Source organism: Solanum tuberosum, unplaced genomic scaffold (genome assembly GCF_000226075.1).
Source record: "Solanum tuberosum cultivar DM 1-3 516 R44 unplaced genomic scaffold, SolTub_3.0 scf00306, whole genome shotgun sequence".
Classification (NCBI taxonomy): Eukaryota; Viridiplantae; Streptophyta; class Magnoliopsida; order Solanales; family Solanaceae; genus Solanum; species Solanum tuberosum.
This window is the reverse complement of record NW_006239228.1, coordinates 284,990-301,042: the sequence shown is the minus strand read 5'-3', so window position 1 is coordinate 301,042 and position 16,053 is coordinate 284,990.

The window sequence follows — 16,053 nt, the reverse complement described above, 5'->3', positions numbered from 1 at the left end:
CTTTATACAAACACAAACACATTTTATACATTTGTGTTTGTATAAAAGCGAGAGAGGCGAGCGAGACTGCCACCAAACGAGAATGGCTAGCGAGATTCCACCAGGGAGAGTGGCGAAAATAGCAATAGTTTGTTATAGGGTACAATTAAATCAAAGTATATTTATAGCATTTAATTTGAATTAGCAGTTTGTTTATTATATACAATTTTCCCTTTAAAACATATGGTGGAAAGCTCGTCAAGCACGGCCCAACACGAAAAAAGAGACCAGTTTAAAATTAAGACACTTATTATTTGTTTATTGCTTCTCTTAGATAGTTTTAGTAGGAATTTTAGTGTGATTACTTTCAGATTTTAGGATTGTAATAGTCTTGACTTCTACTAATATTTTATTTATTTATCTTTGAGAACTTGATTATTCTGTCATACTTCTATATTTTTGTTTAGATACTTAAAGATTACATGAGTTAAATGCTAAGGTTTGGTTCACTACTTGGAGGTTGGTGTTGGTGTCAGTCACAAAGGTTCATATCATTACAATAGTTTCAAATATACTTTTCAACGAATGACCATTTAAACCTTAAAAATGTTGGGAAAAATACTACAATATTGATATTAAATTGGAATTATAAAGTAATAAATAACCTATCACAAACACTTTGTCGTGGCAAGTCACTGTCTTGAAAGCGATTTTGGCTCGATTTCAGTGCAAATTGTTATAGCCGCTCGCTCCCCAAGGTTCCACAGTTACTCTCAAACACGTGCACTCGTGGTTGAAAGTTTGGAGGTTGCCAAAACCAATTGCCCAAAAAATATTCTAAGAATAAGATAAGAAAAAAAGAGGGAAATGTTTTTCTCTTCTTTTTGTTTGTGTTGGTAGTGATATTTTTTTGTTCACCAAAGCCACTTCTTATATAGAATTGCAAGAGAGGGAGTTGAAAATAGGAGAGTTTAATTTTTAGAAACGTATTATCAAGGTTAATGGCATTAAAGGCCATTACATCACTTTTGTTTTTGGAACGGATGTATCTTCTCCTTTAAAATGTATTTTGCATTTGTCTCTTTGCATTACATTTAGTTAATAAGGTTAGAATAATTAACTCAACAATAGAATTAACTCAACAATCCCCCACTAATGCAAAGACAAAGGGTAAGAAAAAAATTTGGACAAAAGGGAGGAACATGTACTTAAGTGTCAATATCTTTCGATTTGAATTGGCACGTAGTGATATGAGGCAACAACTTAATACCCACAAAGTGAAGTACTCTTGAACTGAGCAGATATGAATTGAGACCCTCATAACACATACCATATCTTAAATTTTAAGCAACCTCCGTGATACAAACAAAGTGCTTTTATGGTCATGCACACACACATTGGGTCTCATGAGTGCTCTAGAAAGACGACCTAAGTCTTTCATAAAAGGCGACCACACCTTTACATTCACGTAGGTGATTCCATCAAGTCTATCTCAAATAGACCACCTTAAGGCTATAGAATCATTAAGAGCAAAATAAGCTCAACCTTATAAAACACTGCATCACGCCATAGGGATAGAAAATGTGGTGTATATTGAGGCCTAACAAGTCCACCACATTACCTCAATCAATGGGCTTTAAGCCACATTCCCCTTGACGTTTCAAGGATCATTTTCCTTGTCAAGCCCTTAGTCATAGGATCCATCAAATTTCTTTCGGACCTTACATATTCCAAGGATATAACACCTAGTTTCAACAATTGTTTAACCGCACCATGTCTGATGCGAATATGTCTCATTTTTCCATTGTACACACTATTTTTGGCAATTCCAATTGCTGCTTGTGAGTCACAATGAAGAGAGACTGGTGAAGCTTGTCCTCCACACAATGGCACATCCGCCAAAAGATTTCTCAACCACTTAGCTTCTTGCCCTGCCAACTCGAGAGCAATGAATTTTGATTCCATGGTAGAACGTGCTATACAAGTCTGTTTGAAAGACTTCCACGAAATAGCACTTGCACCCAAAGTAAACACATAGCCACTGGTGGAGCTAACTTCATCATTGTCAGTTACCAGTTTGCATCACAAAAACCTTCTAAAACAACAGGAAATTTATTAAAATGCAAACACCAATTCATAGTACCTCTCAAATACTTTAGCAAGCGATGAAGAGCATTATAGTGTTTACTACTGGGATTATGAGTATATCTACTCAATCTACTAACAACTTAAGCTATATCAGGCCGAGTATAGTTCATGATAAACATTACACTCCCAATTACTTTAGCATATTCAGTTTAAGAAACACTAGATTCTTTATTCTTCCTCAAGTGTATGCTAGGATCATAAGGAGTTCTCACTGGAACTACATCAAAACAATCAAAAAATTTCAACATCTTTTCAATGTAATGAGACTGACACAAAGAGAAACCATTAGCAATTCTTTTGATTTTAACTCCCAAAATCACATATGTTTCACCAAGGTCTTTCATTTCAAATTTAGAAGACAAAAAGTTCTTGGTCTCATTAATAACATTCACATTAGGACCAAATATTAACATGTCATCTTCATATAAACATATAATGACACAATCTGAACCTATCATCTTAGAATAAACACAGGTATCAGATGAATTCACAACAAAGTCATTATCCACTAATGTGATATTAAATTTTTCATACCATTGCTTAGGTGCTTGTTTTAGTCCATATAGGGACTTTCTCAATTTGCATACTTTATCCTTTTGTCCTGGAATCACAAAACCCTCTAGTTGAGTCATATAGATCTCTTCCTCTAAATCACCATTTAGAAATGTTGTTTTGACATCCATTTGATGTACCACTAAATCATGAATAGCGGCTAAAGCAATAAGAGTCCTAATGGTCGCTATTTTAGTCACAGGAGAATATGTATCAAAGTAATCAACACATTTATTTTGGTTAAAACCCCTAATCACAAGTCTAGCCTTATATTTATCAATTGTACCATCAGATTTCAATTTCTTCTTAAATATCCATTTGCTACTTACGGGTTTACAACCTTTAGGCAAATCATACAAGTCCCAAGTGTGATTAGAAACTATAGAGTCAAATTCACCTTTAATAGCCTCTTTCCAAAATATAACATCTATTGATCTCATTGCTTTATCATAAGTCTTAGGGTCTTCTTCTATTAAATAGATAGACACTAATTCATTATTTAAAACATTAATATCAAAATTTCCAGTTAAGAAAGTAGTGATAGAATCAGGATCAAAACTTGTCTCAGTTCTACGTCTTTTACTCCTTCTGAGTTCATTTTCATGCTCATTAGAAATAACATTAGAAGAAGGCACAACATGAGAATTGTTTGACATAGATGCAGAAACATTATTTTGCACATCACTCGACATATTATTTTTCAAAGGAAAAATATGCTCAAAAAATTATGCATCTCTAGATTCACAAATAGAATGATCACTTAGAGACATAAATCTATATGCAACACTATTTTGAGCATAACCAATAAAGACAGTAGCAGAAGTCTTAGAACCAACATTTACTCATTTAAAATTAGGTAGACCAACCTTAGCCAAACACCCCCACACTTTCAAAAATTTCAAGTTAGGAGCAAATCCTTTCCACAACTCATATGAGGTCTTATCTAACTTCTTATGAGGGACTCTATTAAGAATATAGCATGCAGATAAGACTGCTTCTCCCCACATATTGTCAGATAGACTAGAGCTTAAAAGCATAGAATTCATCATTTCTTTAAGGGTTCCGTTCGGCTACACCATTTTGTTGGGGAGTATAGGGAGCACTAACCTCATGTATAATACCATTTTTCTCACAAAAATTTTCCAGAGTTTTAGTATTATATTCACCATCCCTATCAGATGTGATTTTTCTGTCTAATTGATTTTCCACTTCTGCTTTGAATTTCAAAAACAAGTTTTGAGCTTCATCTTTAGACTTAAGAAGATATACCTTAGTGTATCTAGAAAAGCCATAAACAAAAGTAATATAATACTTTTTTTCACCTCTGCTAACAGTGTTCTTGAAATTTGCTAAATTTGAATGTATTAGTTCAAGTAATTCGGTCTTTCTACTAGTAACAGATTTGAAAGGTTTCTTGGCATGCTTTGCTTCTACACACACAGGACATTTAGAAAAATCACCAGTTTTTATCATAGGAATTAATTCCATTTTTCTAAGTCTTTTAATGAAGCAATATTAACATGACCTAGTCTACCATGCCACAAATTAATAGGCTCAACAATATAACTAGAATTTGAAATACTTGCACTATTGACAATCTCTTGAACAATGTTCAATACAAACAATCCTCCACTAAGATATCCCTTCCCAACAAAGTCTCCTCCACGAGAAATAATTATTTTATCGCTTTCAAATTGTTGGGAAAAAATACTACAATATTGATATTAGATTGGAATTATAAAGTAATAAATAACTTATGACAAACACTGTGACGTGGCAAGTCACTGTCTTGAAAGCGATTTCGGCTCGACTTCGGTGCAAATCATTGTAGCCGGTCGCTCCCCAAGGTTCCACAGTTACTCTCAAACATGTGCACTCGTGGTTGAAAGTTTGGAGGTTGCCAAAACCAAATTGCCCAAAAAAATATTCTAAGAATAAGATAAGAAGAAGAAAAGAGGGAAATGTTTTTCTCTTCTTTTTGTTGTGTTGGTAGTGGTATTTTTTTTGTTCACCAAAGCCACTTCTTATATAGGATTGCAAGAGAGGGAGTTGAAAATAGGAGAGTTTAATTTTTATAAACGTATTGTCAAGTTAATGGCATTAAAGGCCATTACATCACTTTTATTTTTAGAACGAATGTATCTTCTCTTTTGAAACGTATTTTGCATTTGTCTCTTTGCATTACATTTAGTTAATAAGTTAGAATAATTAACTCAACAAAAAACACACGTACAATCATAAGCCCCATGCCGTTATTTCCCCACTCTCTCATCTAATGTCGATTTTTATAGCAAATCTTACAAAACAAAGAAAATAGTAATTAGTTTTATACTTTAGATAACTCGTCGTTAGTTTACATTATATCTTGCTTATAAGTTCGTCAAGTTAAATTTAACACTAATATATTATTCAAATAAACAACTTACCTCATGCGTAACACTAATTTATTTATACTTGAATTAGCCAACATATATTTACATTGCATTTCAGCAAGTTAAGAGCCTATTTGGCTTATTTTAGGTGTTTTAAAGCTAAAATGTCTCTTTAAACACTTTTATAGTGTTTGGATAAGGTTAAAAAGTGCTTTTAAAATACTTGAGTCAAAATAACAAAATTAAAAGGCAAAAAAAACTATGAGTTAGGAACTCTAAGTTATGATTTTTGGCTTAAATGTCATACGCTAGCCCATCCAAATAGGCTCTAAATCTCTTTCGTTGTTATTTTTTATTTTCTTCATGAAAATAAGTTCGTTAAAAATTAGAAAAAATAATTTTTCTAGTGAAAGTACGAAAAATAAGTAACTTAATAACTATTGTATAATATAATTATACACTATTTAATATAAAATATTAAAATAAGACTTATAGTAAAGCCATGAGAAAATTATTATCTGAAAATAAAAATGATTGTTAAAAGCATATATTTTCACTAGATTTAATTTTACATATAGATTAATATGATGTAAATTCACAATCTTAAGTGTGAAATTATTTATGTAAAATCAAACGTCTGGTCATTAATTTAGAATGTATGTCAAAATGATTTATATGTAAGAAATATAATACTATTAAGACTAATTTACCATTATACTAACTAATGGAACAATAGTTGATCCACGATGACATACAAGTTCATGACACCCGTCTATTGTGAATAACAAATTATTCTTATTCGAGAAGATATCTATTTATTAATTCACGATCTTCTAGATAGATAATTTTATGACATGATTATCATGCTTTCAAGAATCATTCTTATCCTAAAAGATATCTATTTATTATTTACGATCTTCTATTAATTTCTGACACATCTATCAAGTGTTAAAAAATTGTTTTTATCCTAAAAGATATTTACTTATTGATCCACAATTTTTTAGATAGATAAATTTATGACACGTCTTCAAGAATTATTCTTATCCTAATTATTCTTATCCTAAAAGATATTTACTTATTCTAAATTTAGTATATCAATTAATAAGTTCAAAATCACATATTACTATAAAAAGCCAATATGCTTTCTTCCTTAACCAAACTTTGAAGCATAATATATTCAACGATTGAGAAATGAAGAAATTTGATCATTGCATCATATTGATGCTATTAGTGTATTCCAAAAAAAAAAGATTTTAATAATGCATGTAAGGAAGTTGTTTTGAATCCCCAAAAAATGTGGAAGAGTATAAGAAGAATATGTTTCTTCAATCATTAATTGAAGAAAATCTTCCACATTAATTTTTATGCAAGGTTTCAAAATAATTTTCTTCCATGGCATCATCGATATCTTCTTCTTTTTTCAATTTTTAGAGAACATTAGTAGTATCTATATGATGCAATTACATTTTCTTATTTCTCAGTTGTTAAATTTTCTCTACAATGAGGCTTAAATTCTTGATTTGTTTGGAAATGTATGTTTTAATAAATAATCTTTTGTTTTATGAGATTAAAAAACTTAATATATTTTTTGGATATTTCTCAAAAAAATTAAATATTTTTTTGAAAATTATTATTTTTGATATTTTAAAGTCATTTTTGCGAGCTGAATATTCAACGATTGAGAAATGAGGAAATATGGTCATTGCATCATATTGGTGCTATCAATGTATTCCAAAAATTGAAAAAGAAGATTTTGATAATGCATGTTAGGATTTTGTTATGAATCGTACTTAAAAAATGTGGGAGAATTTCAGAATAATATGTTTCTTCAATCATTAGTCGAAATATTCTTCCACATTAATTTTATGCAAGGTTTCAAAACAATATTCTTCCATGCATCATCAATATTTATTTTTTAAAATTTTTGGAGAACATTAGTAGTATCAATATGATGCAACGACTATATTTTCTCATTTCTCAGTTGTTGAATTTTTCCTACAGCGAGGCTTAAATCCTTTATTTGTTTGGAAATACATGTTTAAATAAATAATCTTTTGTTTTTTGAAATTAAAAAACTTAATATATTTTTTGGATATAAATAATTTTTTTTAAAAATTATTATTTTTGATATTTTAAAGTCATTTGTGCGAGCCGAATATTCAACTATTGAGAAATGAGGAAATGTGGTCATTGCATCATATTGCTTCTCAATGTATTCCAAAAATTGGAAGGAAAAAAAAGATTTTGATAATGTATGTAAGGAATTTGTTTTGAATCCTACTTAAAAAAATGTGGAAGAATTTCAGAAAAACATGTTTCTTCAATCATTAGTCGAAGAAATTCTTCCACATTAATTTTTATGCAAGGTTTCAAATCAATTTTCTTCCATGCATCAGCAATATCTTTTTTTTTTTTAATTTTGGGAGAACATTAGTTCTATCAATAAGATGCAACGACTACACTTTTTCATTTCTTAGTTGTTGAATTTTCTCTACGGCGAGGCTTAAATCTTTTATTTGTTTGGAAATGCATGTTTTAATAAATAATCTTTTGTTTTATGAAATTAAAAAACTTAATATATTTTTTGGATATTTCTCAAAAAAAAGTTATTTGTTTTTTGAAAATTATTATTTTCAATATTTTAAAGTCATTTGTCCGAGCCGAATATTCAACTATTGAAAAATAAGGAAATGTGGTCATCGCATCATATTGGTGCTATCAATGTATTCCAAAAATTGGAAAAGAAGATTTTGATAATGCATGTAAGGAATTTGTTTTGGATCCTACTTTAAAAATGTAAAAGAATTTCAGAAGAATATGTTTCTTCAATCATTAGTCGAAGAAATTCCTCCACATTAATTTTTATGTAAGGTTTCAAAATAATTTTCTTCCATGCTTCATCGATGTCTTCTTCTTTTTATAAAAAAAAAAAAAATTGGAAAATATTAGTAGTATCAATATGATACAAAGACTATATTTTCTCATTTCTCAGTTGTTGAATTTTCTCTAACTCGAAACTGAAATAATTTATTTGTTTGAAAATGTATGTTTTAATAAACCATCTTTTGTTTTATGAAATTAAAAAACTTAATATATTTTTCGGATATTTCTCAAAAAAAAATTAAAAACAAATTGAACATTATTATTTTCGATATTTTAAAGTCATTGTGCGAGCCGAATATTGAACGATTGGGAACTGAGGAAATGTGGTCATTGCTTCGTATTGGTGCTATCAATGTATTTCAAAAATTGGAAAAGAAGATTTTGATAATGCATGTAGGGAATTTGTTTTGAATCCTACTTTAAAAATGTGGAAGAGTTTCAAAAGAATATGTTTCTTCGATCATTAATCGAAGAAAATCTTCCACATTAATTTTTTTGCAAGGTTTCAAAAAAAAAAATCGTCCATGCATCATTGATATCTTTTTTAAAAAAAATAAAATAATTGGAGAACATTAGATTATTGTTGAATTTTCTCTATGAGGCTTAAATCCTTTATTTGTTTGAAAATGCATGTTTTAATAAATAATCTTTTGTTTTATGAGATTAAAAAACTTAATATTATTTTCGGATATTTCTAAAAAAAATGAAAATTATTATTTTTGATATTTTAAAATAATTTGTGCGAGCCGAATATTCAATGATTGAGAAATGAGGAAATGTTGTTATTGCATCATATTGGTGCTATCAATGTATTCCAAAAATTGGAAAAGAAGATTTTGATAATGCATGTGAGGAATTTGTTTTGAATCCTACTTAAAAAATGTGGCAGAATTTCAAAGAATATGTTTCTTCAATCATTAGTCGAAGAAATTCTTCCACATTTTTTTTATGCAAGGTTTCACAACAATTTTCTTCCATGCATCATCGATATTTTCTTTTTCCAATTTTTGGAGAATATTAGTAGTATCAATATGATGCAACGACTATATTTTCTCATTTCTCTCAGTTGTTGAATTTTCTCTACAGCAAGGCTTAAATCCTTTATTTGTTTGAAAATGCATGTTTTAATAAATAATCTTTTGTTTTATGAGATTAAAAAACTTAATATATTTTTCAGATATTTCTCAAAAAAAAAAATTGAAAATAAAGTCATTTGTGCGAGCCGAATATTCAACTATTGAGAAAAGAGAAAATGTGGTCATTGCATCATATTGGTGCTATATTCCAAAAATTGAAAAAGAAGATTTTGATAATGCATGTAAGGAATTTGTTTCGAATCCTACTTAAAAAATGTGGAAGAATTTCAAAAGAATATGTTTTTTCAATCATTAGTTGAAGAAATTCTTCCACATTAATTTTTTTGCAAGGTTTCAAAATCATTTTCTTCCATGCGTCATCAATATCTTTTTTTATTTTTTTTTGGAGAACATTAGTAGTATCAATATGATGCAACAACTACATTTTCTCATTTCTCAATTGTTGAATTTTCTCTACAACGAGGCTTAAATCCTTATCTGTTTAGAAAGACATGTTTTAATAAATAATCTTTTCTTTTATGAGATAAAAAAACTTAATATATTTTTCAGATATTTTTCAAAAAAATAAAATTGTCATATTTTTATTTGAAAATTTATTTTCGATATTTGAAAATCATTTGTGTATTTCAATTTTTTTTAAGGTATTTTTATTCATTTATACTTGCTCTATAGTCTATATACAAATAGTTGGAGTAAGCATGTGTCCTTTGTCTTGTTGGTATTTCTCTATCACACTTACATTAGAGTGGGGAGCTGTCCTAATCATTGGCCCAACTGTCACTTTTAACTAATTTATTTATTTATCATGCTAAATATTATGATATACTATCATGGGTCATCAAATTTAATTTATTTTTTTTGGTTTTCTACTTCGTATCCGTAGCTTGCATTGGAGTCCTAACTAAATTTGAATCGCGCACTACAAAACATATTCGATGGTGGCGCTCCCAAGAGAATTTTCTTCATATTCAAAATTTGAATCCGAAATTTCTGATTAAAGGTGAATCAATCCCACCACCAAACCATAACTCATGTTGGCATCATAGGTCATCCAATAATATCAAAGTAAAGGTTACAAAAATTTTGGTAGAAGCGAATTGTTGAATATAGAAAACCATATGATATGCTTTCTCGTACATACTGAAACTGAAATAGCTAGACCAAGTGCCAACAATATAATATAATAGTGATTAGAAAATTACAGAAGTCACTTTCACTCTTGCTGTATATGATTGGCCTTTATTCATTTTTTCCAATTTTTCAATAACCTGCTCCAAAGAATAAAAATAAGTCGCCTTCTCAGTTCTCATCAATTATAAAATTAGGGTGAGAAGTGAGGACAAGCAAAAGTCAGTTGTATAAAATTGCAAGTGCTCACGAAAGTAATAAGTAGTAATTATGTATCAGTATCAAATAAATTAAGTCAGTTATATTTTTATTGATCATGTTTCTCTATTTAAATTTATCTGATATTATACCAATAATGTATATAGTATTTTTTTTTTACTTGCGTATAAATTTATGATAAGGTTAAAAAACTCCTAGATATACATATTATATATGTCTAAAACGTATTATTAATTGGTTGATGTCTCAACTGTATAAAAAAAAAAGTCAAAATTACAACTAGTTGAAATGGATCACTTATACCATCCATTTGTTTTTGGTATAAAAAATGTCCCTCTTGTCTAGCTAAAAGACCACAAATGCTCTTCCTTTTAACGGGGTGTCATTAGATCCTACTTGGCATCCGACGTGTCAAAAAATTATCTACATGATTGTCCACTTAAGCAATCCAATGTGGCTAAAACACCCTCATCCTCTAAATTGATGCCTTTCTCTCTCATTAGAACCCTAATTTCAAATTTAGAAATATGAAATTAGGATTCCAAATAAAAGAGGAAAACATCAATTTAGAGGGAATAACGTTTTAGCCACATTGGACAGCTTGAGTGGACAACTGTATAGACAATTTTTTGACATGTTGGATGCCAATTAGGATCTTGTGACGATCCGTCAAAAGGAAGGACATTTGTGGTCCTTTAATTAGGCGAGAGGGGTATTTTTATACCAAAAATAAATGGAGGGTATATGTGCTCTCTTTCAGATAGATAATGTACTTTTGTACTCTTTTCCGTAAAAAAAATTCTTTCATTTTGTGTCCTATTTATTTTTGGCCAAGTCTACCTAAGTTTGAAGAAATTGTAAGTTTTTTTTTAAACAACACTTTTCATTTTCTTCGCAATAAATTTTCATCAATACTTTTATTGGCAAGAAAATAACCTGATATTTTGCACGTCCTAAAAACTCACATGATTTCTGTCTAATTTTTGTCTAAGTCATGATGGAACATGTTAGAATTGCAATAAAGTAAGAATATAATATTTTACGTGAAAAATATTTGGCTCATAAATGTAAAAACTACGACTTGCACATCTGCATAATTTGTCCCAAATTCACTAAACCAATGAACCTCAATAGAATTCGTATTACAATAATTGCAACCGGAAATTATATAACTTTAATCCCTAGAGCAAAAATCTTCACAGATCGTGGTTTCCCCTATCAAGTTACCTATAATTTGAAATCAAGTTCCTATTTTCGTTTATCTCTAAACAATTGCTTCTAGGAAAGCTGAAAATAGTACAACTCGATAATCGACCTAATACAAGAAATCTCGAATTAACAACTACAAAAACTTTTAAGCATGAAATAGGTTCCTCAATTCGATTCTTTATATTTGACTGCAATTCAAAACTTTTAATCAAATAGCTCGTTATCGAGGTATAGTTATTTACTCTCTCCCAAAGTCATTGATGTACAACCTATCACTCTCTCTCTCTCAAAGTCATTGTATGACCATAGTCTAATATCACGATAATTTGCATAACTTTAAATACCTCCTTTGTCCTATAAATTGAGATCCAATTTTTTTTTCCCAACCTCACTAGATATTCTATTACATTTTCGTATACCATTTAATAGCTTAATAACAATGCTACTTCAATTCTTTTTTTAAAAAAAATGCCACTACATGCTTTTCTATTGATCCTAATATTTTTCATGACATTTTATCTCTATAACGCCAGTTTTATGAAGTGTGCATAGTTAAAATTTGTACCATGCACATATGCATGAGGAGATTCAGATGTTATTATTGTCATTCGAGTTAACCAATTCATCAAAATAGCCTATTCTTCATATCTATTTGATTTCGTTATCTCATGGCAACATACTTATTGAGAATCATCTTTAATAGATTTCACTTTATTTAAGTTTTTAATTTCTTTATGGACCAACGATAGTTTAAACACTTATCCCTTCCTCTCCCTTCGTGTGTATCTTTTGATACAAGTTGTGTAAAGCTTCTTGTTGGGCTTTACTAATAATTTATTAGAAACTTACATGAATATACTATATTAAGAAAATGTTTACTATTTATAGAAATAATATTCTTTTTCCACTTGATAACTTTTAATATATTTATTATACAGTTTTAATATATATTACATAATCCAATTTATAAAACACATATAATACAAGTTGTATTGATGAATAATATATTTATCACACATTTTAATACACTTATAATAGTCAATTTCTTACCAAACTAGCATAATATATTTTAAAACATTTATAATTAATACATATATATTGCATACGTAATTCACTTTTAATACATATTGCAGATTTACTATAACATTGCTATAAATAGTAATAAATAAAAAATATCGTTAAAATCAGTAATTATTTATTTATTAAAAGCTACTCATTCAAGTAATTTATCCTTTTTTTTTTTAGCTTTCTTATTTTCTTCGAAGCTTCAATTTCTTTACTTTGGTAATTTGTAATAGCAATCTCTTTTAACTTTAACTTTTTGTATCTCCTCATCCCATCACAAATTTGCTTCTTCCTAATTTGTTTTTTTTTTTTTTTCTGTTTTCCAACCAGTGTTCGATAATCATATTGGAGATTTGGAGTCCGATTAAATTTGGATTCGCGCCGGAAAGTCCCACATTGGGGGTAAAGCGCTCCCTAACAAAGGTGACTCCGTACCCAAGGGGGCTCGAACCCAAGACCTCTTCGTTAAAGATGAAAGAGTACTTACCACTCCACCACAACCCTTATTGCTGCTTCTTCCTATTAACAATATAATTTTTACTACCTAATAAAATTTCACCTCGTTTTAAGTTCACAAATATTAATACTTTTTAAAGAATGATCTACTTGAAATAGTATTCATTCAGAGAAAAACATTAGAAACAATTGGATGTTAAACTTCAGGGTTAATAGTTTAGATCATTCAAATACCTTTCAAGCTTATATTATGATGTAACAATTAAATAGTATCGTTCTATTCCATTGTTTTAACCCCTTTCAACTAAAGTTAATTTTAGTTTTACATGGATGAAAACAAAATTAATAAGAATAGGTGTATGGTTTAAAGATTAACCTTAACCAACCATTATTTCGTTTGTTATTGTTTTCTTTTTTGTTAATTCTGACTAAATATGCATCATTTTTATAAATATTAAGGACTGTTAATGCTTTAATGTCATACGATATGAACTATTACATGTTTTTCTTTTTTGGTCGGAATGGATGTTTTAATTACCAATAAATAATCTTTTAATGGACTGCCATTTTGCCTAAAGAAAATAATGTAGACCACTCTGATTAATCAAGTCATTGTGTTTGTCAATGCTTAATTATAACCTCAAATCTAAAGGATGATTTTGATCCTTTTCCACCATAAAACATACCAAAATTATCTCTTTTAAGTTTAAAATTTAGCCAAATTTACCGCTTTCACAACGAAAAAAAAGTCAACACCAAATTAATTGAGATTTTAGTACTAAAAAACATTTGTAAAACTGTCTGTTAACCCATTAGTATTATTTAACTAACGATTTTATATAATGCCATGTGCATGTATAGTAGTAAACAATAAAAAATGGTCCTACAACACAATGAGAACATGCCCATATTTTTTGCCACCGCTATCACTATATTAATTAATTATCATCTATGTCATTTCACACTCTTAAATTATTATTCTTTTTTTAGACAAAACAAAATAAGGAAAAGAAAAAAAAGAAAAGGAAATACACACATTCTTGTAAAATATGTGGGCTAGTGTCCCAAATATCAAGAACTAGTTTAAAGTCCAACCAATATCCTTCACATTCCAGCAAATTGTCCTACATACATGATACACTAATACACTATATTCAAGTTTAGTCTCACCCAAATTATTCTATTCGTTTTGATTTATATGATGTAATTTCATATGATTAGAGTTTAATAAAGGAAGTAATTTTTTTAACATTTGTGATTGGAGATTCAGAGTAAATCACATATTTTTATATAATTATAAATTATTTTATTAAAGATAAAATAAATATATTAAAATTAAATTATTATTAAATATAAAAATTTATCTTTTTTTAAACTGACTAAAAAAAAGAGTGAGTCATACAAATTAAATTAGGAAGTAGTTGAGGTTCTTCACTTCACTCACAGATTTGTTCACAAAATTCTTTTTTACACTTCAAGAAATAAAGTTTGAACACCCAAATTTTTATTTTTTTAAGAAGAAATAGTTCCACTCTTTTTTTTTTCCAATTTATTAAGTACTAAATTTATGTTAAATAATTCAATTTCTAAATGATTGGTGTTTATATCTGTATGAAACTATATATACGAAAGAACAAATGTCAGTAATTAATACATTATTCTAAAATAAGCTTCGTTTTAATTCGTTTTACGTTAATTAAAAAAGGTAATAAATGTAAAATATAATTTACCAAGTTATTTCTATTTATTGGATTTGTTGAGAACTAAATATTATTAAGAAGAAATAATTCTTTAAAATAAGGTATGGCGATATTTATTTTGAGACAATCATTTTTTTTAGAGCGACACTTATTTTGAGATGGAGAAAGTATCCAATATTTGAGTTGTGTATTCTTTTTGAAACAATATTAATAAATAGCATGTTTGACAAAACACAATTTATGTTTGATTAATAAATCTTATAAACACTTCTAGACAATTAGTGTTTGACCAAATCTTTTTAAAATGTATTTCAAAGTATATTTTTCTCAAAAATACTTTTAGGGAAAAACTATACATTTAACTCTGATAGCTATATTTTTCAGAAAAAATATTTTCATCAAAAATCTTGATCAAACATCTTACTTTTTAAAAATAAAATTTTTTGACCTCCACCAAATAAATTATAAGTAAATTAATCACTTAAATTCCTATAGAAATACATTTAATTTGGAAATTAAGAGGATATATATCTAATGAATTCTTCCTAAATTTTCCTACAATACTCATTTATGACTGCTTAATCATCAATGTTAAATTGCAAAAATCATTTAACTATTATTACCTCAGTATATTTTTACTTTCTTTTTTTAAAGTTAAATTTATACCACTAGACATGGTCTACTGGTCTAGTATTTTTTATTAATAATAAACCTAGTAAATCCTCAATAAAAATAGTACAAGCGGGAGACTAGATCTTACCTTATCAATTTACTTATTTACTATATTAAAAATATATTTCTATTTTTAATATATTAAAATATTTATATATTTTACCTTGAGAAAAAAGATAAATATACCCCGAACTATCGTAAATGGTATACAAATACCTCCGTCATACTTTTGGGACATTGATGCCCCCGTCGTCCAAAAACTAGAGCATATATACCCTTTATACTAACGGACATACACGTGTCATAATCTTATCCACCGATCCGACATTTATCGATTGATAAAATTGCGACACGTGTCCCTATTTAGTCTTCCATTAGAGTGAAGGGCATATATGCTCTAGTTTTGGGACGGCAGGGGCACCAATGTCCCAAAAGTATGACGGAGGGTATTTGCATACCATTTACGATAGTTCAGGGGTATATTTATCCTTTTTCCCTTTTACCTTTAACATGAATTAATTATTCTTCTAATTATATTTCAAAATATAAAACTATACATTAATTAATATGTAT